Source organism: Mastigoproctus giganteus, chromosome 1 (genome assembly GCF_048544385.1).
Source record: "Mastigoproctus giganteus isolate SK-2022 chromosome 1, ASM4854438v1, whole genome shotgun sequence".
NCBI lineage: Eukaryota > Metazoa > Arthropoda > Arachnida > Uropygi > Thelyphonidae > Mastigoproctus > Mastigoproctus giganteus.
This window is the reverse complement of record NC_143575.1, coordinates 265,240,786-265,265,448: the sequence shown is the minus strand read 5'-3', so window position 1 is coordinate 265,265,448 and position 24,663 is coordinate 265,240,786. Positions and strand designations below refer to the sequence as shown.

General features: G+C 40.0%; 2 pseudogenes across 1 annotated transcript; both read left to right on the top strand.

Moving 5' to 3' along the window:
* The first annotated feature begins 780 nt into the window (after positions 1-780).
* Positions 781-18,748, top strand: LOC150091910 (acetylcholinesterase pseudogene; annotated as a pseudogene). The gene is made up of 3 exons (XR_016546761.1): positions 781-2,326; positions 4,953-5,131; positions 18,690-18,748. The product of XR_016546761.1 is annotated as an acetylcholinesterase pseudogene (transcript).
* LOC150091909 (acetylcholinesterase pseudogene) overlaps positions 18,749-24,663 on the top strand; it is a 6,266-nt pseudogene continuing 351 nt past the window's right edge.

Here is a 24,663-nt window from a genome sequence, read left to right as displayed (position 1 = left end):
GTATTACGTGTTACCATCAAGGAATACCTTTCTGTCGGATCTGACCAACGTCAACTGGAAAGCTTGGTTTTTACCAGGATTTGGATGGAGGGTTACAAGATAACAACGCAACTGTCCACATTGCAAAAATTGTCACTGAATAGTTCGAGGAACATTCCCAAGATTTCACCATCTACCCTTTCCACTAATTTGAATCTGAATGCAATTAAGAATGTCTGAGACATGTTGGAAAAGACAGTTCGCTTTCGTTGTTCTCTGCAGACTGCAGCAGTTAAAATGTATCCTTATGGGACAAAAGTTGACTCTTCTAGATGTTGAATGAAGGTGTCTAATTTTCTTGGAAGTAAGTTTGTAATATAATGTAGACGAAAAGTTGAGGTGCTAAATTTTGGAAATGTCGCGCACATTTTGGAATTCAAAATGTGTCAGACCTTATAACTATTTGCCAAGTTCTTGTTAGGTTTTGAAGGAGTTGTTTAAGTCCGATTTTAAACTGTGAGGAAAAGTTTGTTCCAGCAAGCCCAGTGGTGAAATCTTTAAAAAATAATATCAGAAAACCCTGAAAAGGGATAATGATTATTTAATTTCTTACAAATGAATTATTGAATATTTTAAGTAATAATAATAGAACATTAACCATAAATTAATATTAAGTTGAAAAGATTAATTATTGAGGTAATTATGCAATTTTTTACCTCTTGGCAAGTAATAAGTGTTTTTTATCTGCTAACTATTCTTTCTTCTTCTTACAGACATCCCTTTTTTTGGGAGGCATCATAATCACAACAGCAAAAACAAGTGCATTTTTATAAATGGGATTCAGAAACAGCATCTTCCTCATTGCAGTATTTGCAATCTGTTTTGGAGACAATGCAAAAACACTAGCAGCATCAGATGACCTTATTGTGAAAACGCGATTAGGACCAATTAAAGGCAAAAATATTGAGACACCAGGAGAGAAATCTGTTGATGCATTCCTTGGAATACCATTTGCCAAACCACCTGTAGGGAAATATCGCTTCCGCCCACCAGAGCCTGTTGAAGCGTGGACTGACACTTTGGATGCTACTGAGCTTCCAGATGCATGTATGCAATCAAACATACGGTTTATGGATGAAAGCCTGAGAGAACAGTTAAGAGGCTTCATGGCAGCCAAGAATCCTAAAGAGGACTGTCTCAAGTTAAACGTCTGGGTTCCACACCCTCGACCTCAAAAAGCAGCAGTTATGATCTCGATTTACGGTGGGGCTTTTGTTATGGGGTCAACTGATCAGTTCTTCAACGATCCTAAAGTTTTAGTTTCTAAGGAAGAGATAATTGTAGTGTCAATGAATTACCGAGTGGCAGTTTTAGGATTTCTCTATTTTGGACGTCCTGATGCACCAGGGAACGTAGGGTTACTTGACCAGACCCTGGCGATTCGTTGGGTCAAAGAGAATATTGCTGATTTTGGGGGTGATTCAGAAAATATAACGTTGTTCGGAGTAAGTGCAGGGGGTGCAAGTGTGAGTTATCATCTTCTGTCTCCACTCAGTCGAAACTTGTTCAATCGGGCAATCATGCAGAGTGGAACTGCAACAGCTCCTTGGGCTATGCATGATAGAAGAAAGGCCATTATTCGAGGTCTAAAACTGGCGAAATCCGTGGGTTGTCCTCATGATAGAAACAAACTTGATGATGTCGTGGAGTGTCTACGGAAGAAAGATGCACAGGATTTATTGAAACACGACAGCAAACTTCATGGAACTTTGGACTATTCGTTCGTTCCAGTAACAGACGGAGTATTCATTGAGGAAGATCCGGAAATATTACTGAAAAACAAGAAGTTTAAAAACACGAGCATTCTCCTTGGTGCAACTTTGGACGAGGGATCTACACTTCTTTCTAGCAACCTCCCCGACATTTTCAAAGCGGTTGATGACCTCACCATCACGTATGAGGAATTTTTAAAATCTCTGAGGACATTATTTCCTTCCGATAACGAGCTCATTGAACAGTCCATTATCCAGGAATACACAGATTGGATAGGATCGGATTACGTTACGGGTGTAGTTAAATCTGTGGGCGATCACCGATTTGTGTGTCGAAATGAACAGTTTGCTCGTAATTTTGCCAATGCAGAAAATGATGTCTATCTTTATAGCTTCGAATACAATCCACCTCCATTGATGGAAGGATTTCCTCCAAAGTGGATGGGAGTTATTCATGGTTCAGATCAATTTTACGTTATGGGATTTTATTTGAATCCATCAATGAAAAGTAGCCCCAAAGAAATATTATTGTCTTCTCGCATAATGAGATTATGGGCAAATTTTGCCAAAACTGGGTAAGTTTTGGTTTTCAAACTGTTTATTACTTAAGAAATTGTCGTGTAATTTTACATAAATGAAAATGTAAGTAAAATTACACTGTAAAGAAATTTTTTTGTTTTCATTGTTATTTTTTTATGAAAACACGGATGGTTTTAGAACCTAAAGTACTTAATACAGCACATGGGTTGAGAAGATGAAAGAAGACAATTGTTGACATTAGACTTGAATTTCTGTGCATTGTGCTTTTCACTAAATACGCGTGAAAGGAAGTTGTTCCAAAAAAACCTAAGTTGAAGGAATAAATGAGAAAGGAGTACAGTTAATTCTGTGAGTTTGAAGTTGGACAGTAAAAGACTGCTGACTGGTTGCGGCCATGTTCCGACTAGTTTGGAAGAAAGAGGGAGAACAATGGAAACCAATTCAGAAGAATAACACCGCCCAAGGTAGCGTCTACATGAAGTGTTTGTTGAGCATGATGAATTGTGCAGGGTTTAGTTGGACAGAACAACAGTGGACACAGATCATCTTCCCGAAAGTTCCTCTCCTGATGGGTATCGGCCTGGTTGTGATGTTCACGATCTTGATGGTGGTACTCCATTTCGCTATGATTGTTTCTACGAAGTTTACCAATGACGGATTGATTTATCACTGGGGTAAACGATGTAGGCCTTGTACAGGTTGCAGTGCTTCTTGTAAGCTTTCTTTCTAACTGTGTCGCCAAAGGTTAATTGCCCCTTGCATCCTTTGTTCTTTCCCTTAGATCCATTCTGCTGTTCGGCCATGAACCACTATCAGAAAGGTCAGGCGACCCTGGAAGAGGCCAGAAACAGTATGATGGTTAGCCGGGCTCACTGCCAGTGGTTGTGGCGGGTAACGTTGGGTCCCAGTAGGGCCCCTCCGGTCAAGCAGACAGTGGCACAACAACAGGACAAGGCACAATAAATAGTTAAGCACAATACCACATAAACCAGACATTACACTTTTTATGGATTTACAGTTGTTCTGCATTCATCCAGAGTAGATACGGCGTAGATGTGCGAAACCACCCATCTCACCGGACCCCTAAATACTAGGCCGCTATGTTCGGCCATGATGTTCTGGGTCTCCAAGTAGTCTGATATCTTCTTGATAATGCAGCTGGTCACGATCTTGTACATCGTTGGGAGGCAGATGATCGACCTGTATTTTGCAGGAGTTTTTATATCTTGGTCTTTACGTTTCAAATATGTGATTCCCTGACGAAATCCTCTGGGATTGTTTCTGGTTGACTTATCATTCGGGTGAACAGCTCTGCTTGTATGTGCAGATTATCTATTCCTGGGTTCGCCAGTTGTGGGAATTCCTGGTTGACTGTTGCAATTCTTCTTCTCGAATAGCCCACTCTTATACCTCCTTGGTTTACTTCCGTTCTAGTTCTATCCAGGGGACTCAGCTGTTATGTCTTACTTCACTACTCCATATGTTGCCCAGAATTCGTAGGTCGGCTTCTACTTGTGTGGTACGTTTCCATCTTTCACGTATTGTACGGTGCTCCTGTTTGGTTTTAGTGGAAGATTCAGTAGTTTTATTATTATTATTATTTTTTTTTTCAGTTCTTCAGCTGCAGGGTCTCTCTTCTATTAATCCTAGTGGTCTCAAATGTTATGTAATTGTTGTTAATGTGAGTTAATGTAGCATTATTTGCTGATTGCGATGGTCTGTAACTTTCTACAGGATTCTATTTGGTCTTTGCTTCGGTATCACGTGAGTATTTGTGGGGCCATTCCCTCGAATTTCCCCCCTTTACACTCATCTTCTATTCTTGGATGTCATGACCACGTATTTTGTCTCTTTCCACTTCAGCTGCTATGGGTTGCATTTCTACGTGTCCTTCCTTCTAAGTTTCCGTGTTATCGATTTTATTTGTTGTTGATCGCTCACATCCTGCTTGATTTTTTCCGAGATTGCATTAAGTATCATAAACTTCATGACCAGGGTCCTTCTTCGGTGCGCTACTAGCTGTATGCTGACCAGAATATCTGGAAATCGTTTTACCCACTTGGTATGTAGTTTTTAAGTTGTAGGCTACCATATCGGTATACAGTTTAGTTATTTTATAGTATGTTCTCATGATGAACGTATTCATTTTGATGTTCCACTTCATGCGCCATTAAGTGAGTTGCACTGGATGGTCTTGTCTCTCCCTTGCTTCCCTTGTGGTAGCCATATGTGAACATCGCAACTTGCTCCAATACCTTCCTCAGGAGACTGTCTCCGACTTTTCGAACCTACCCGTCTGTCTAAGGCTGAATGCGAATAACTTTATCCTGCTCCACACTAGATGCAGTATGATCATTATTTCTCTTCAACATCATCCATCTATGGAAGTGGACCTGTTTAGCTTAAGTCCAGTGGTAGTGCTAGTTCTTGGATGTTGTATGCTCAGTAGTCACTTTGACCTTAGAGAGTTAGGTCCGCTAAAGCAACTTTAGCAATTTTTTTATTGCTATTCTTCTTATAATAATTGTGAATTTTTACCGGTTTCTCAGTCTGAGGGATATCATGCTGGTAGTCCAGTGTCATAGCCACCGGGCCAACACGCGCTTCTTTCATGTTTATTATTATTGTATTTATTTTAATCTCACCTATTCTGTGTTCTAGCAATCCGAATTTGACACCAGATGGATCTGAAGGCAATGAAAAATGGCCTCTGTACACACCGGAAAAAAAGGAGTATTTCATTTTTGATAAAGCAGAGTCGAGTTCGATAGGTCGTGGACTTCGTTCCAAGCAGTGTGCCTTCTGGCAATATTATGTGCCCTTTTTGTTACAATGGACAGGTTAGTATACTCTGAACGTGTTTGTTTAGTGTTTAATCTTTGTTTTTGATGATAATTAGGTCACTTTTTAATTGGAAAGCAAGTCTTTCCTTAATTTTTTCTTAAATGATAATTTTTTTAAATACGAATTTATTGGTAATAATAATAAATTGTATTGCGGTATTTTACAGAAAATAGAAATATTTGTGCAAAGTACTTGAGATAAAGTATCGAGTTTTATATCCATGTGTTGATCACAAAGATAGTTGCTATATCAATTTATTAATATTAACAAATTTTTAAGATTTTAAATAGTTTTGTAATTTTATTAATGTTGTTCACGGGATTATATGGAAAAATAACACAAGGTTTCTTTTACCAGACTTTTGTATTTAAATTACCCCTCTCATTTTAAAAACTGATCTACAATGGGTTAAAGTTTCGTTTCTTTGATTTTGTTGCAGATTCTTCTTCAACATTCAACAATAATCAACCATCATGTTTACATTCCACTTGCCTCGTATACCTCACCACCACGCCTTTAATGTCCCGGTGAAAGCTCTCACCCTGTTCTTCACTACCACTTCCCAGTTTTTCAGGGAATCAATCGATGTGGGAATGTAAAACGTTCTTGGGTAATGGATGGGAATTTATACAAAGGTAGTTGAAGCAGAGCTTTCATAAACTGTACCATCAAATCCCGTTTGATATGCAAGGAGAGAGGAGGGCAGATTTGGGGGTGTACGAGTTAGGAGCATCAGCAACTATTGGTATATTGCTTCTTATATGTTGTCTGTATGTTGTGTGGGTTCTGAAGTCGATTTTCTTTGTGCTAGACTTAAAATAACCCCAGGGGTTCACGCGTGGTGAGTATAGGCTTGGCACACCCATGGTCCTGAGCTGGATATCATCATTCTTCTCTTTCTTGGTGATTCCCTTTTGACTCCCTCCCTCTGAGGGTAACTCGGAAATTTTTGTTTTGGCTGCTGGAGCATAATCCTCGGGCTTCTTGCACCATATAGTTATTAATAATAATAAACCGAATTTCCAGGAGAAAACATCCTGCTAATCTCTCCTCAGACCTACTAACTCAGCCACTTCGAGAAAAAAAATCCCTCCAATCATCGATGGGACTTGAACTTAGGTGTTTTCCACCCCGTGTGGAGAGCACAGCGATCCTACCAACTGTGCTACTACAAACGGTCTATGGGTGGTTTCTGAACTAAGTTATTTGATACAGACAACAAACTGCCTCTTTTTGGCAGGACCTTCACTTATCCTGACTTACTAATAAATCCAGTTTAAAATGCTTAGTTATTTATCATGTTAAAATGCTTATTTATTTATCTTTTCAGATAAAGTGGATTCTTGTGATTCAAGAAAAACTGTCTGGACCAGTCCGTAAATAAATTTACTTAATTACATTTGTCGTTTGCATTTCATTTTTTATGCAGTTGTTGAACTGTAAAATAAAATAAATAAAAAGAAAGTTGTTCTGAGTTAAACACATCCTCATTAAATACTGAAGTTAGTTTTTCTGTTAAAGGTAAAAATATAGAATAAAGTATTGAAATTAAAAACTTGAACAACCTTACAAAGGATGTTAAAAAAACACTAAGGTAAGTGGGACAGTATGTACAGATATCAATTTCACATTACAAGGCAAAAGGACCCAATCAATTTGCTGAAGACCTATATTCCTTGAGGATCTGTTCGTATTCACGGGGGTCGATAATCAAAATTCTGTCTTCCAAAATCCGAACGACAGTGCTTGATCAATAAAGGTAGAACCTCAAAGTCCCTCTCCCAAACATCGAACGATAGTGATTCAATACAGGTAGAACCTCAAAGAAATTAGAAACTCCTTGCTCATTAAGAAAACTGACATACGTATTACTGTACACAGCAGCAGAAGTGATACAAGTATTTCTTCTGTTGTTGAGAATTTCTCTAAGAGCATGAGTTATCAATATATCCCAGAGGTGAAATTTCAAATCCTTACCATCCCTGCCAATCTCTAACAGTCACTAGTGTTCTTTACTACCCGTACCAAATTAACCCCCTGGATTCTTACTCATAAGGATTCCTATAGATTCCTTCATAGCTACCGTTCAGGTTTCTATGATCAGTTTGCCTATTTCGGTGGGATGAAAAGTAAACTTACATTGCGGAAAGCAGTTGATTGCACAATCCATTGCATCTATTGGTTGCAATGGACATTGTAACCAAACTTCTCGTTCCAAAACAATCCGAAGGTGTTCAATTAAATTGAGGGCAGGTGAATTTGGAGGCAAATCAAGATGAGTGATATCTTTATTGTGTTCTTCTAAACACTCTTGCACAGTATAAGAAAATTGACCACAGAATACACGCAATTTAAGAAATGGAGCTATAGGGCCCTTGTTGCTGATTCTTCTAAAAGCTTCTATCAACAACAACAGCACACTACAGCCCCGATGTTGTTCTTGGTTTTTAGGAATATCGGCGACTAAGGCCATGCTGCTCCGTGTATATTGTCTGTGAATTGCGTGAGTTCTGAGGACTATTTTTGTTTGATGGACGATTTTCTGGTAGGAAGCAACCATGTTACCCTCTCCTGAGACCAACTAATTCAGCATGTTTTGTAAAAGGCCCATAAAAATTCGTCATGTCATCATCCGGTCTCGGAGTCAGACCTTTACCAACCAGTGTGGAGAATATTGTGATCCTACCAACAGTTCTACCCAGGAAGGCCTCTGTGGTGGAGTAGTATTAGTACATTTGATTTAAGAAAGCAAGCTTATACAGCATCAGTCAAAAAAAAAATAAAAAATAAATCTCCCCATTTGACCTATCCATTCCTTCCCACAGTTTGTCTCGTTCTTTATTGAATTTATCTAAGCTAATACATGTCCTCAGAATCAGATGGAAGTTTGTTTCGGCACTTAGCCACCTTTTGGCTGAAGACAAACTTCTTCACATCTATTCTGCAACCATCCTTCCTCAACTGGCGCCTCCGTAGCCAGGTGGGCAGGAGCAGCAGTGCGTAGCACACCCTTCTTGATTAGTGGTCACGGGGTTCGAGCCCGTGACCACCAAATACCGAGGTTGCGGAAAGGTCAGGGAATGACCATCGCATATCTTAGTCGCTAACGCTCCTAACAACCAAATAAGAACAACAGTACTATGCTTCTAATACATTCACTTGTTAAAAAATTAGAAATCTTTATTGCGTATCTACTCCGGCCAACGTTTACCGGAATTTGGGGCATGGAACCATGATCAACTGTTTTAAATGGTGAACTGTTGAGCCAGTCGCTTGAGTGGTGGACACCAGACAAGAAACTTTAGTGGTAGATATGAGACTGTCTGGATAGCTTCATCATTTTCATTTCTTATTATATTAATATTACCACTACTGTGCTTGTTAACAGGGGCGACTGTTTCAACATGGATGGGATAAACTTAAACAGAAGAGGTGGAAAAATATTTGTTGTATATTATCAGGGCAGTGGAGGGGTTGGAAAAGTGGTAGCTTGGAGAGAAACAGAGACTAACGGATTAAATTAATAATAGCCGCAGATAGAGGTAAGAGTGATTCTTGTACTGTTTCTATTGGAAAGATCCCTGGAAAGCACGTGTTTGGGATTTTAAGGTCATCATTAAATAGGAAATACATGGGCTGTGTTAGGGTAAATTAAAGAAAGCACATGTACACTAGTGCTAGGAGAATAGTGAATAAATTTGGTCAATGAAGTGCTGCTCAAGACAACAAATGCAGACAATGTTGGGATATCAGCGACGTGGTGTCACTCAGGGAGCATGGATACAGAATTTAAATAGAGGGAGTACAATGAACAGAGAAAGATCCAGCAGTATAGGATGGGAGAGAAGTTACGTTCTTAATTAAGAAGCACATAATATATGGCAGTGCGCTCAGTTGACATGGATGACCAGTGCAATGTTGAGTTAGTTTGTTGTGGTATAAACACTGGGTCCTCCTATGTTGCACAGTTTGTAGAATCACCGTTCTACGAAAAAAAAAGGAGGAATCGAACTTTGGTGGAAAAGACCTGAGTTCGAGTACCGTTGATGACGCCAGGAATTTTAATGGGCCTTTTTCACAACCCGGCCATCAAATGCCCGAGTTAGTCAGTCTCAGGAATGGGTATTATGGTTTTTCCTCCTGGAAAAGCAGTATTTTAGTCCAGCAGACAAATCGACCATAGAACTCACACAATTTACAGAGAGAATATTGTCTTAGTCACTGATGGTCCTAAAAATTAATGCAGTTCCTGTTTTAAACCTGAAGTGGGAATATCGCGTTTTCAACCAATTCTGTCTAATTGTTAAATTTGTAAAAATTGAATAAAAAATATGTAAAATTTAAAAGTAGAAATGCATTTTTAAAATGAATTCAGCTTATGATTTAAAAATTATATGAAAAAAAAAAAAAAAAAAAATCCCTCCCCCCAAAATACTATAAATTTGCTTAATTCGAGTTTGTGAATGGTGGATAAACTTTTGGCAAAACAGATATTACAGCGTGATTGGACCAATCAGAGAGACGGATAGGGATCCTTCCATAGTTTCTGAACGAGGTAAATAAACCATGGAAGGATCAATAAGAAAAGCTGGTAAAGGACCAATAGGAAGAAGAATGAATATTTCATTGCCTGAAGGTGTAAATTGTGATTCAGAAAACTATAGGAAACAAAGTCCAAATTCCCAATAAACAATCTAAGAAAATTCGAAGTTTTGTTAACTAAAAATATTAATATAAATATTAAAACTACAGACATTCCACACTTCGAAGACTACTAAAAGGTGAATTCAAGGAAAAGCACCCGCAAATGGAAAGAAATATGGGGAGACCAAAATATCAATAAAAAAAACATATAGAGGGATTTCGACTAGAAAGTACTAATATTGGAGTTTCCTGTTGATTCATTCATCGTGTCTCTGTGGAAGATACTATGACTGGTTGTAGTGATCTCCTTTTTGCTATTAATTGCTGGAGCTCTGAAGATGTACAAAAGAAAGGTTAACAGGAAGGATTTATCAGCCAGATTGTGGAGATTGCGTTGTGGTGTGTTACAGTACGCTGTAAATGCCAGAGATTTAAAAGTGTGTGGGTCTTGGATCGTTTAGTGTCGTGTACCGTTGTTCTTCTGGTCGTTTAGCCGCTGGACACGTGACAACGTTGGGCCCCTGTTGGGGCCCAACGTTGTCACGTGGAGGCAAACCAGAAACCCAGTAGCTTATATATACTCTGGCTGGTCCTACCACCTCAAGTACCATTTGGGAGCCTTGGGATGTAGTTTGGTAACTTGAAGAATGAATTTTTTTTGTAAACGCTTCTTTGTCGGTATCCGTCCATCTTCTCTGCCATATTTGTGTTAGCTGGTCCACTATTCTTTGTTTCTCACTTAGTCGGTTAATTGTGACCTCGATGGTGAGGCCATTATAGGTAGTTGGGGTTACTTTTCCTAGCAAATACATTAGCCCGCAGCGGGTTACCTCCAGATCCAATGGTAGGGCCCCCGTCAGGACCTACAAGGTACGTGTGCTAACTGTGTTGCACACTCTGGTTATTGTCAGGAGTATATTACGTTGTATCGTTTCCAATATTCCTCTCTTCACCGCTGTTCCCACTTTTGTATACCATATTGGGGATCCGTATATTATGTTGTTGTTGTTATTTGGTTTTTAGGAGCATTAGCAACTAAGGCCATATTGCTCCGTCGTATGTTATGGTTGGAATGAAGATAGCCTTATAGTACAAGGACAAGGTTTTCCTGTTTAAACCCCAATCCCTACGTGTGACTCTGCGGACAAGTGTATATTTCCCCAGTTTTTCTTTCACATAGATTAGATTCGGTTTGAAGGATAAGTTCTGGTCGATGATTCTGTCCACATATTTGATGTGGTCTGACAGTCTAACTGTTTGTCCAGCTAGTTTGATTTCCGGCGGTTGTCTGAGGTTTAGCCTCAGTAGCACTGAGTCCGTTTTTTCGGGTAAGATTTTTAAAGCATGGAGATTTGCTCAACCTTGTAGGGTTTCAAGGCCTTGTTTTGCTTGTGCTTCGAGTCCCAATCTCGACCGTGCCTGGAACGCCAGCACGAGGTCGTCTGGGAAGGCCTCCGCCTCACCTCTCCCAGATCGATGTTGAGGAAGTCATCAAATACAGATTGTGGGTGCTCAATTAAGGGCAGATTATGGGTGCTCGATAAAGGACAGATTGTAGGTGCTCATTAAAGGACAGATGGTGGGTGCTCAACGAGCTCGTGCCTCGATTTCTTAAACGGCTGAACTGATGGGGTGTTCGAGAGCCGCCGTAATTAAAGTTTACCTGGACTGGCGTCAAAACTGGAAAGGTAGGTGAAGTGTTGCGTCGCAAGTATGGGGTATACCAGCAGATGACCCCTACGGCATCCTCTTCTGACCAAGGTTCATCGGCGTAAAAGACTCGCCTGGTGCAAAGCGCATGAAGTTGGATGTTAGAAGACTGGAAGAAGATGTGCTAGTCGGATGAATCAGGTTATTTACTCCACACCGTGGATGGTCGTTTTCGGATTTGGCGTCAACAAAATGAGGCTCTTGATCCATCATGCGTGGTATCAAAAGTGCAGGCCTTGGAGGCGGTTATATGGTGTGGTGCATGTTTCACCGGCAGGAACTTGGATCCCTGGTGCTTGTGGAATTATGTATTAGTGGTCTCCGCTATTGTCAACTGCTTGCTGGGACACCACACTATGTTACACTTTCTCCCGAATAGCGATGGTGTCTTCCAAGATGACAATGCGAGGAGCCATCGGGCACTTGTTGTGCAGGAATGGTTTGAGGAACACAGTTCTGATTTCCGTCATATCGATTGGCCGCCGAACTCCACCGATATCAATCGCACAGAGCGCTCGTGTGACACTATGGAAAGGCATATCAAGAGTATGGATACACCAATCACCTCCATACCTGCATTGCTGATGTTTGCACACAGTTTCGTTGGCCATACCTTCCGAACGGTTCCGACCTCTTATTGAATCAATGCCACGTCGGACAGCTGCTGTACTGAGGGCAAAATGAGGATCTACGTAGTATTAGGTATAACTGACCTGGGCAATAGTCTCCCCAAAGAAAAAGTAGTTCATTTATACTGCAGTCACAGCGTGGATTTGTTGAGGGGATATTGTCTGATGTACTAACAAAGAAACTGGATGCAAAAAAAAAAAAAAAAAAATTCGATATAATACCAGTATACTCGTTTAGTTTCCATTTGATTTCTGTATTGGCTTGCTCAGATGGAAATAAAAAAGTGTTCCAAAGAAAGTTTTTCTTAATTAAACTTCGATTTTTCTGATCATTTCTTCTACATGATTTTCTCCTGGAATTTTCCCGATTTATTGAATCCAGCCGAGGGTACTCGGCTCACAAGAACTGCAAGGGCATCAGAACGCCAGACCATTGTCTCTTTCGGGCAGTAGTCTGAACACTATAAAGAATTCTCTGAAAATGCTCAACAAAAAAGGTCACCTTTTTTGTTGAGCATTTCTTGGTTTACCGCTAAGCTGTATTGCAGTGAACGTCAGTGGCAAAGGACCACACTAGTTGAGAAACCATAATAAATATTACATTGTGTGGATTTTTTTAGTTGTTTGTTTTAGGGACTTAGGCACATCAGCAACAGAGACCATATTGAAACGTATATGTCTGTAAATTGAGGGCCTTGTATGGTCGATTTTCTGTTTGCGGGAGAAAATACGACGCAACCCTCGCCTAACTATATTCTCGCAATTAATTAAAAGAGACATTTATGAAATCTTAAATGTTCATACATTAAATAGGAATCCGTCGTACTGTCTCTCGAGGATGCCCTCAAGGTTCTGTGCTTGGTCCACTCGTCTTGGAATTGGTTCTAGATGAGTGGCTTCTCCGTTCAACTCCCAATGTTTCTAAATAGCATATGCTGATGATATAATCCTTCTTTTCTTTGGTAATTCTCGTACTTCTATGGAATGTACTGCCAGTAGAATTATGAACGATCTGTGCTCTTGGTTCGCTATTAATAAACTTACCATTTCTCCTAACAAGACAGCTTCTTTATCTTAAGGGCAAACTTAACATTTTCAGGCCTCCGATTGTTAAACTTTTTGGTCGTTCTCTCTCCATGGTTGACTCACATAAATTTTTGGGTATTCTTCATCGCAAGTTAAACTTTCAGAAACATATCTTGCATCTTTATGATAAAATAGCCAAGTATACATCTATGCGTTTCCGTCTTTCGCATCAATCCTGGGGTATTAACCATCATACCCTTCGTCTTTTTGTACAAAGTGGTGAATGTTCCGATTTGTACCTATGGCGCTGGCGCCTGGTTTTGGTATACCGAAAAGATTGCCATCCAAAAGAAACTCTCCTCTATGCAAAGACGTATGCTCTTAATGATGAGTCGTACCTGTCGCACTGTCTCGACAGCTGCGCTCCAGGTTTTAAACGGTTGCCTACCTCTGGAACCGCAAATCGCTTATCGTGGTTTTTGCTATTACCTTAGATATGTCATTCCAGTTGAATTTTTAGACCACTGTTAAGATCCACTGCGATCTTAAAACCGAAAAAACTCGTTGCTGGAATCACCTGGCTCAACTCTGGCAAAATCGGTGGTCTTCTTCTTCAAAAGGTATGGTCACAAGAAAATTTATTCCATCTGCGTCCTTTGCCTTACAAAAGTCTGTTCTTAAATGGTTTAATCTGAGTCTCCGCACTCTTTTTCTTCTAACTGGCCATGATTCCCTTCGTGCTAAACTTTCTATGTTTAACCTGCCTGATTCATCCCTCTGTAACTGTGGCACTCCAGAAGACTTGCAGCAAGTTCATTTCACCTGTTCATATTACTTGGATCTTCGTCAGCCTCTGTGTCAACCATTCTCCCCAGGCAATGAGTCTTCTCTCTTGAACTCCAAAGAAAAATTTTATCTTCTGCAAGATTTTGTACATAAAGCCTTTGCCAGACGTGGACAAATCATCAGTAGTGCCCCAAATACTCAACTACTCCTATTCCAGCTCTACCACCAGTCCAGACCAGCATCTCTATCATTGCCATCTCGTGATACCACCACCATCGTCACTACCACCATATTTTTAGCTCAAGTACCATCTTCACCACCATCTTCGACTTGGACAGTTAGTTAAGGAACATGTACGACGCCGAGTGACATCGCTGTCTTCTTGACTTCTATTTCCTGCTAACCTGAGGCGGGATCCGCATCTTTACACTGGTGCAAGGATGTAGAATAGTTGTTGTAACATCACAGTGTACCATGGAGGAGTTGAACTAGCGTTTGCGAGCCGCCTTACATAAGATACTATAGATGAAATACATGAATTAAATAGGAATGCCATGATGATGATGCTTCCTGCACTGAAGACAACGGGACATGAGGGCATTGCATCGCTTGAAAGATTATCATGTTTCCAAATATCTTTATAATTATACCAAGCTATAGGAATACAGGTACATTTAAATTTGAAGAGAATCTCAGTTCAATAGCCCCTCATAACTACTCTAAGTTTATAATATATAGTTCGTATTTCTTCTGATAAGAGTCGTGAGACTAAGCCTAGAACGCCATTATCTGTTGAGATAATGTTCAATGACGAAGAGGCAACGTCAATTATCAGGGTTCAAAGACATTGAGCTCTGAAAGAGATGGTGATTTGTGAAATTTGATAGCGGATGCGCAGTGTTGAATAATTAGTGGGTCTACAAAAAACAGATTGTTGACAGTTGCGATGCTCGATGTTTCTGATCTGTAATCAGACTATTACCTGAAGTGTTTCTCCTTAACCGTCGACCAGTTGCGCAACTCAAGGTTGCTTTATTTAGCAGTTAAACTACTGGGAGACAACTAGGGTAGGTAGATTATAATTTTATATTTCAACCTGATTTTTTCCAATGTTTCTTGCATTCGCTGTAGTAGTATTGCGAAGATGGACTTTGTTCAGAACTTAAGAACAAAGTCCATCTTTGAATTGCAAAGATGAACTTTGTTTTGATGTCCTAAATTCTGTCCTGATGTACTATAAAGCAAATTAAAGTTTTTAGAGTTTTAAGAGCATCGGCACTAAGGCCATATTGCTCATTGTATATTGACTGTAAATCGCGTGTATTCTGTGGTCGATTTTCTGTTACCTGGAGAAAAATCCGTGCTGTTCTCGCCTGAGACCGACTAACTCAGCCATGTTTGTGAAAAAGGCCCATAGATGCTATAATGTACAATATTATAGCATTTATAAATGCAGCGTGCGTAATATATTTTCTCCTGGAAGATGAATTTATTTTGAAACATTATCTTGCATTGAAATAATTTTTTAGAGCACATAAGGGTATTTAGAGCATATCTGTAGGATTTTATTTATTTATTATTATTTTTTTATTGATAAGAGCTTTTGCAATCGCATGACACGTGCTAGACCACTATTGTGGTCTAGCACTGATCAAAAGCGCTCTACTTCCAAAGGAATTTGCTTGAGCGGACGCTGAGCCTCCATATTTATGTAGGCACCGAAAGGTCTCTGTGAAGAGCGACACTAATCAAGATTATCACGTGATACATTTCTCCTTAGCAGCCACCACGTACATTTGAGGATAATCGTGAACGCCTCGCACTTTGTAGTAAGCCTTCTGTGGTACAGTTGGGTAAGTAGATCCTCATCTTTCTTTATTTGATTTATTCCTCATATTATAACATCAAGAAGAAACCAAATTATAGATTTTGAGAGATTAATAATGCCACTGTATCCAATTTTCCTTTTATTCACTAAATTTGATCAATGCTGGGATTTTATCCTGGTATGGATGAGCAAGATGACAATAGATCCTGGCCACCTCCATGTGGCGGGGATGAGGTGGGTTGTGTGACCAGGCGTTGCGGGCTTCCGCAACCCCTGGTCACATGGCAAACTTCTAAGGCGCTCTCATGTTATGAACGATCCTAATTTTCAATGTTGTTGTTGTTGTCTTTATTCTCCACTCGTTCGTAATGGCAACGTCATATAGGTCTGTCCGGTATGTTATTAATCTTTTGCCTTAATTACAATTGCTATTCTCATCATTTTTATGTTGATTTGTGGTATTTGGTTGATATTTGGTTGATTCCAGTCAGCACCTGATGTTTGAATTTATAAAATGCAGCACTGAGTTCTTAATTACAACATAGCTTGTGATTATTAACTATTGTTTATAAGAGGTTTATTAGTATGCAGTTATTAAATATGAAATGCCCAATTTGCATATCAAACTTTTAAAGTGAACTATTTTTTATTGGGCATTGATATAATTGATTACTGCCGCTTGGGTGACTTCAGCATTTACTATCGCCCAAGAATACATTTTGCAAATTTCCATCCTCCAGTGTCCCCTGGTGACAAAAGTTGAAACCACCCTTTCCTGGTAACTATTATATTTCTTCAGAAGACTTTTCTGGAGATCAGCTTAAAATTCAGTAGAATTCTACTGCTTGACTTGTGAAAGGGAATTATTTTTTTTTTTTCATCCCAATGAGGTAGGATGGATAAAAATGCTGAAATTTGTGGTGACTCCTGGTCATCCATGGGAGATGATACAGAAGCTTTTAATAACCTGCCTCCCAAATCTCATGGCAAATCATATTCAAATAAGAAGAAGTCCAAGAGGAGGCCAAAAGTGCATTCTCTCTCTGCTCCTCTTGCTCAACTCATCCTTCAGTGAGCAACAACTATGCTTCACCATCAGTGGACCACAACTACTCAGAATCAGTCCTGGACAAAAGTATCAATACACCGATAGCTGCCTCTATCCTTGAATCGATGCCAAGTTCGGCTCCACCTGTCACTCCAGCGACTCCAGTCTCTGCGGCCCCAGATGCTCAACAGACTTCTGCTGCTCCAACAACTCATCCCACTTCAGCAGGCCCCTTGATGATCCAACCACCTTCTGCCCTGGACAAAACTGTCTTAGCTGGGATTCCAACATCCAGTAAGCTGGCCATTCTGGCACCCCCAGTTTCAGCAATGCCCCTCAATGTGGGAGCCACCAGCTCCCTGCATCAGGACATGTCAGTCCTTCACAAGAATCTAGTAGCATTCATCAACCATTACTCCAAAAGGTTTACCACGGCTGCTGGCAACTACATCCAGGAATTCTGGGCAAGCCTTGAAACTATTACAACAGCTCTCCTTATTTAAAATGAGAAGATAACGGCAGTCAATGGAGAGATTGGAAAGAAATCCTCAATTCTGAGGCCCTGGATCAAACCACATCACCAATACCCCCTTAGCCCGCTCATATGCTGATGCTGTGAAAACGAACCTCTCAGCTCCTCCTATGACAACCTCTCTACTCGGGAGCAACTACCACCAGTCAGTCGACAGAACCCACAGCATATTCTTCTGCTGAGGGCTTCAGAAGAGTCCGAACTCAAGACAAGCCTTCAAGTCAGAGAACTCGTCCAGAGCACCCTCAAGAACAACTACAAAATGGTAAAAGTGAAAACTCCGGGTACTATCCCTAATCATAGGGTTCTTTTGGAGACAATCAACAAGGATGACCTTCACAGCATCTCCAACGTTAGATGCCTACTGCCTGCTGGAGTACGCTCAAGCGCCCCAAAACTTGCCAACCCCTTTTATTTATGACATCCCTAGTGGGCTCTCCAATAACGAAATCCTCGAAGAACTATACCAAAAAAATGTAATGGATTTTGGCCTCTCCTTAGAAGAATTAAAGACTAATATCACACTCAGATTCGCCATCAAAGCAAATTCAAGTAGAGCTATCCACCAGGTGATCACCCTCTCACCAACACTCTATAGAAACATGATGTCTCTCAGCAGAATTTTTATAGGCTATAACTCACACAAATTTAGACTATTTACTGTGGTCATCAGATGCTTTCTCTGCTTGGGGTATGGACATATCTCAATCCACTGTACTCATACCTCTCCCACCGGTGGACACTGTGCAAGAAGTGGCCACGGAATGTCCAAACAAGGATGAACCTCCTAGCTGTACCAATTGCAAGCGACGACGCAGAGAAAATGTTGGAAAAAGCAGTTCGGTTTCGTTGTTCTCTACAGACTGCAGCAGTTAAAATGTATCCTGATGAGACAAAAGTTCGCTCTTCCAGATATTAAATAAAGGTGTCTAATTTTCTTGGAAGTAAGTTTGCTATGTAATGCAGACGAAAAGTTAAGGTGCTAAATTTTGGAAATGTCGCGCACATTTTGGAATTCAAAATGTGTCAGATCTTATGACTATTTGCCAAGTTCTTGTTAGGTTTTGAAGGAGTTGTTTAAGTCCGATTTTAAACTGTGATGAAAAGTTTGCTCCAGCAAGCCCAGTGGTGAAGTCTTTAAAAAATAATATCAGAAAACCCTGAACAGGGATATTGATTTTTTAATTTCTTACAAACGAATTATTGAATATTTTAAGTAATAATAATAGAACATTAACGATAAATTAATATTAAGTAAAAAGATTAATTAATGAGGTAATTATACGATTTTTAACTCTTGGCAAACAATAAGTGTTTTTTATCTGCTAACTATTCTTTCTTTTTCTTACAGACATCCCTTTTTTGGGAGGCGTCATAATCACAACAGCAAAAACAAGTGCATATTTATAAATGGGATTCAGAAACAACATCTTCCTCATTGCAGTATTTGCAATCTGTTTTGGAGACAAAGCAAAAACACTAGCAGCATCAGATGATCTTATTGTGAAAACGCGATTAGGACCAATTAAAGGCAAAAATATTGAGACACCACGAGGGAAATCTGTTGATGCATTCCTTGGAATACCATTTGCCAAACCACCTCTAGGGAAATATCGCTTCCGCCCACCAGAGCCTGTTGAAGCGTGGACTGATACCTTGGATGCTACTGAGCTTCCAGATGCATGTATGCAATCACACTTCCCCATTATGGATGAAATCATCAGTGAAGAGGTGAGAGCCTCGATGAAACCTAAAAATCCCAAAGAGGACTGTCTAAAGTTAAACGTGTGGGTTCCACATCCTAGACCTCAGAGTGCTGCAGTTATGATCTCGATATGTGGGGGTGGGTTTGTTATGGGGTCAACTGATCAGTTCTTCTACGATCCTAAAGTGTTAGTTTCTGAGGAAGAGGTCATTGTAGTGTCAATGAATTACCGAGTCGCAGTTTTAGGATTTCTCTATTTTGGACGTCCTGATGCACCAGGGAACGTAGGGTTGCTAGACCAGACCTTGGCGATTCGTTGGGTCAAAGAGAATATTGCTGATTTTGGGGGTGATCCAGAAAATATAACGTTGTTTGGAATGAGTGCAGGCGGTGCAAGTGCGAGTTATCATCTTCTATCTCCTCTCAGTCGAAACTTGTTCAATCGAGCCATCATGCAGAGTGGAACTGCAAATTCTCCTTGGGCCATGCGAGATAGCAGAAAGGCCATTATTCACGGTCTGAAACTGGCGAAATCCGTGGGTTGTCCTCATGATAAAAACAACCTTGATGATGTGATGGAGTGTCTACGGAAGAAAGATGCACATGATTTATTGAAACATGACGGCAAACTTCATGGAACTTTGGACTATTCATTCGTTCCAGTAACAGATGGAGTATTCATTGAGGAAGATCCAGAAATATTACTTAAAAACAAGAAGTTCAAAAACACGAGCATTCTTATTGGGGCAACTTTGGACGAGGGATCTACACTTCTATCTAGCAACCTCCCCGACATTTTTAAAGTGGTTGATGACCTCACCATCACGAATGAGGAATTTTTAAAATCTCTGAGGACATTATTTCCTTCCGATAACGAGCTGATTGAACAGTCCATTATTCAGGAATACACAGATTGGATTGGATCGGATTACGTTAATGGTGTTATTAAGTCTGTGGGTGATCACGAATTTTTGTGTCCAACTGAACAGTTTGCTCGACATTTTGCCAATGCAGAAAATGATGTCTATCTTTATAGCTTCGAACACAATCCACCTCCACATGAGGAAGCATTTCCTTCGAAGTGGATGGGAGTTGTTCATGGTTCAGATCAATTTTACGTGATGGTAGAAAATGAAAAAGACCTGGGAGTAATTGTGCAGTCAGATATGAAGTTTTCTGAGCAATGTAGACAGGCTGCTAGGGCAGGTCATGGGGTTTTGTCAATGATATATAGGAATTTTGCTAGCAGGGAAAAGGAGGTGATTGTCCCTCTGTATAAGGCAATGGTCAGGCCACGTCTTGAGTACTGCGTACAGGTCTGGAGGCCTCATTTTAGGAAGGATGTAGATTTGCTTGAGCGTGTACAGAGAAGAGCAACACGATTGGTGAGGGGAATGAAGGGATCCTCTTACCAAGAGAGGCTTAAGTTCTGCAAATTGCAGTGGCTGGAGACTAGGCACCTGCGCGGTGATCTGATTGAGGTCTATAAGGCCTTGAATGGGTTGAGCACGCTGAATTCTGATGGGATCCTCCCACTTGTTCAGAATACGAACCTACGGGGACATAAGTTCAAATTAAGAAAGGATAGATGTAGAATAGATGTGCGGAAATTTGCCTTTAGCCAGCGGGTTGTTAATTGCTGGAACAAACTTCCATCTGTCGTTGTGGAAGTTGATAGGTTAAATAAATTTAAGGAGGAACTGGACAGGCAATTGGAGGGTATGGTGTGATTTTTTTTTTTTTTTTGGCTGATGCTGCATAAGCTCCTACACTGCTTTCTTGCATCAAGTGCCACTACTACTACTACTACTACTACTATTTGAATCCGTCAATGAAAAGTAGCCCCCAAGAAATATTCTTGTCTTCTCGCATTATGAGATTATGGGCAAATTTTGCCAAAACAGGGTAAGTTTTCGCTTTTCAAACTCTTTATTACTTAGGCAAATGTCGTGTAATTTTACATACATGAAAATGTAAGTAAAATTTCATTATAAAGGATATGTTTCTTTTCATTGTTATTTTTTTATGAAAACACGAAAGGTTTTAGAACCTAAAGTACTTAATACGGCAAATGAGTTGAGAAGATGAAAGAAGACAATTGTTGACATTAGACTTCAGTTTCAGTGCATTATAATTTTCAGAAAATACGGTGTGAAGGGAAGTTGTTCCAAAAAAACAGAAGTTGAAGGAATAAATGAGAAAGGAGTACTGTTAATTCTGTGAGTTTGAAGTTGGACAGTAAAAGATTTCTGACTGGTTGCGGCACATGTTCCGACTAGTTTGAAAGAAAGAGCGAGAATTATGGAAGCCAATTCAGAAGAATAACACCGCCCATGGAAGCGTCTACATGAAGTCTCTGTTGAGCAAGGTGAATAGTGGGTTGAGTGTTGGACAGAATCACAATGGACTCGGGGCATCTTCCTGAAAGTTTCTCTCCTGATGTGGATCGGCCTGTTTGTGATGTTCTCGACCGTGATGATGGTTCTCCATTTCGTTATACATTTCGTGATTCTACGAAGTTTGCCAATGTCGGATTGACTTGTCTCTGGGGTAATAGATATAGGCCTCGTACAGGTTGCGGCGCTTCTTGTAGGCTCTCTCTGGAACTGTTTCATCAATGGTTAATTGCTCCTTGCATCCTTTGTTTATTCGCTTACATCGTTTCTGCTGTTTCGCCATGAAGCAATGTCAGGAAGCTCAGGTGACCATGGCAGAGGCCAAACACAGTATGATGGGCAGCCTGGCTCATCTTCCAGTGGTTGTTGTGGGCAACGTAGTGGCCCGCTAGGGGCTCTGCGGCCAAGCAGCCAGTAACACAACAAGAGAACAAATCATAATACTACATAAACCAAGCATTAAACTTTTAAGGATTTGCAGTAGTTTTGCATTCATCACGGAGTAGATACCGCGAAGATGTGGGGAACCACCGGTGGTGCCTGATGCTAAATACTAGGCCACAGTGTTCGGCCATTATGTTCTGTGTCTCCAAGTATTCTGATATCTTCTTGATAATGCAGCTGGTCACGATCTTGTACATCGTTGGGAGTCAGATGATCGACAAGTATTTTGCTAGAATTTTTATATCTTGGTCTTTACCTTTCAAATATGTGATTTCCTGACGAAATCCTTTGAGATTGTTTCTGGTTGACTTATCATTCGGGTGAACTGCTCTGCTTGTATGTGCAGATTATCTATTCCTGAGTGCGCCAGTTGTGGGAATTCCTGGTCAACTGTTGTAATTCTTCTTCTCGAATAGCCCACTCTTATACGTCCTTGGTTTACTTCCGTTCTGTTTCTATCCAGGGTGCTCAACTGTTAAGTCTTACTTCACTACACCATATGTTGGCCATAATTCGTGGATCGGCTTCTGCTTGTGTGGTCCGTTTCCATCTTTCACGTATTGTACGGTACTCCCGTAGAAGGCTGTTTGGTTTTAGTGGAAGATTCATTAGTCTATTTTTCTTTGGGAGCTCTTTGTATCGGAGTAGTCTCTTGCTGAATGCGAGGAGTTTTTGCTTCTGTGTGTCTAAGTATTCTCCTATTCACTATTTTTTTGTCTTGTGTTTGATGTGGACTTTGGCTCTCTTGAGGACGCTCTCACTTTTACAATCAATTTCTTACTCCTATTAGCCTGTTGGCACTGGGTCAATTGGCCTATTTTGATTCTTAATTCTTCTATCGTCTGCTTATATTCCTTATTTTTATTTTATTTTTTCAGTTCTTCTGCTGCAGGTCTCTCTTTCATTAATCCTATTGTCCTCCAATGTTATACGATTGTTGTTGAGTTAATGTGGTATTATTTGCTGATTGCGATGGTCTGTGACTCTCCACAGGATTCCATTTGGATTTTGCTTCGGTATCACGTGAGTATTTGTGGGGTCATTCCCTCGAATTTCACCGCTTTACACTCATCTTCTGTTCATGGATGTCATGAACAGAAGATGAGTTCCTTTGTCTCTTTCCAGTTCAGCTGCTATGGGCTGCATTTCTCTGTGTCCTTCCTGCTATGTTTCGGTGTTATCGATTTTATTTGTTGATCGCTAGCATCCTGCTTGATTTTTTCTAAGATTGCAGGACGTAACATGATCTTCTTGACCATGGTCCTTCTATGGTCCACTATTAGCTCTTTGGTGACCTGAATATCCGGGAATCGTTTTACCCACTTGGTTTTACCCGGTTTTTAAGTTGCAGATTGCCATATCGGTCTACAGATTGGTTATTTTATAGTATGTTCGCATGATGAACTTATTCATTTCGATGTTCCACTTCATGCGTCATTAGCGGAGTTGCATAGGATGCACTTTCAGCTGGTTGGGCTGGATGTTCTTGCCATCAGTGTGATCGAGACGCGTTCGCTTCCGCCAAAGAGGGAATTGAACCCGAGTCTATCACACTGGTAGTCCAGTGTCATAGCCACCGGGCCATCGCGCCCATCTTGTATTTTATTTTAATCTCATCTATTCTGTATTCTAGCAATCCGAATTTGTCACCAGATGGCTCTGAAGGCAATGAGAAATGGCCTCTGTACACAACGGAAAAAAAGGAGTATTTCATTTTCGATAAAGCAGAGTCGAGTTCGATAGGTCGTGGACTTCGTTCCAGGCAGTGTGCCTTCTGGCAATATTATGTGCCCTTCTTGTTACAATGGACAGGTTAGTATACTGTAAACGTGTTTATTTAGTGTTTAATCTTTGTTTTTGATGATAATTAGGTCACGTTTTAATTACAAAGTAAGTCTACTGAATTTTTGGAATCGTATTTCACAGGATTATACGCGAAATTATCACATGTTAAGCACTAAAGATTTTAAATATTTGAATTTTTCAATATTTATTTGGAAGACTGTTTTTCTTAAATGATAATTTTTTTTTAATTCGAATTTAGTGGTGATAATATTAAATAATATTTCGGTATTTTACATAAAATAGAAAGATTTGGGCAAAGTACTTGAAATAATGTATTGAGTTTTATATCCATGTGTTGATCATAAAGTTAGTTGCTATATTATTGTATTAATATTAATAAATTTGGACGATTTTAAATAGTTTTGTAACATTATTAACGCTATTGAGGAGATTATATGGAAAATAATTATAACAAAATGTTTCTTTTACCAGACTTTTGTATTTAAATTACACCTGTGATTTTAAAAAATGATCTACAATGGGTCAAAGTTTGGATTCTTTGATTTTCTTGCAGATTCTTCTCCTTTATAGTCTCTCTTCAGCATCCAATAATAATTTGCCATCATGTTGACATTCCAATTGCCTCGCATACCTCTCATACAGGTCTTTAATGTCCTGGTGAAAGCTGTCACCCTGTTCTTCACTACCACTTCCGAGTTTTTCAGGGAATTAGTCGATGTGGGAGTGTAAAAAATTCTTGGGTAATGCATGGGAATTTAGTACAAAAGTAGTTGAAGCAGAGACCTTCCTGAGGCTTTCACAAACTGTTTCTTGAAACCCAGTTTGAAGTGCAATTATAGAAGACGGCATACGTGATGTGTACCAGTTAGGAGCATCAGTCAAAACACGAATTTCAGGGAGAAAACACCATGCTAATCTCGCTTCAGATCTACTAATTCAGTCACTTTGTGAAAAAGACCCCTTAAAATTCTTCC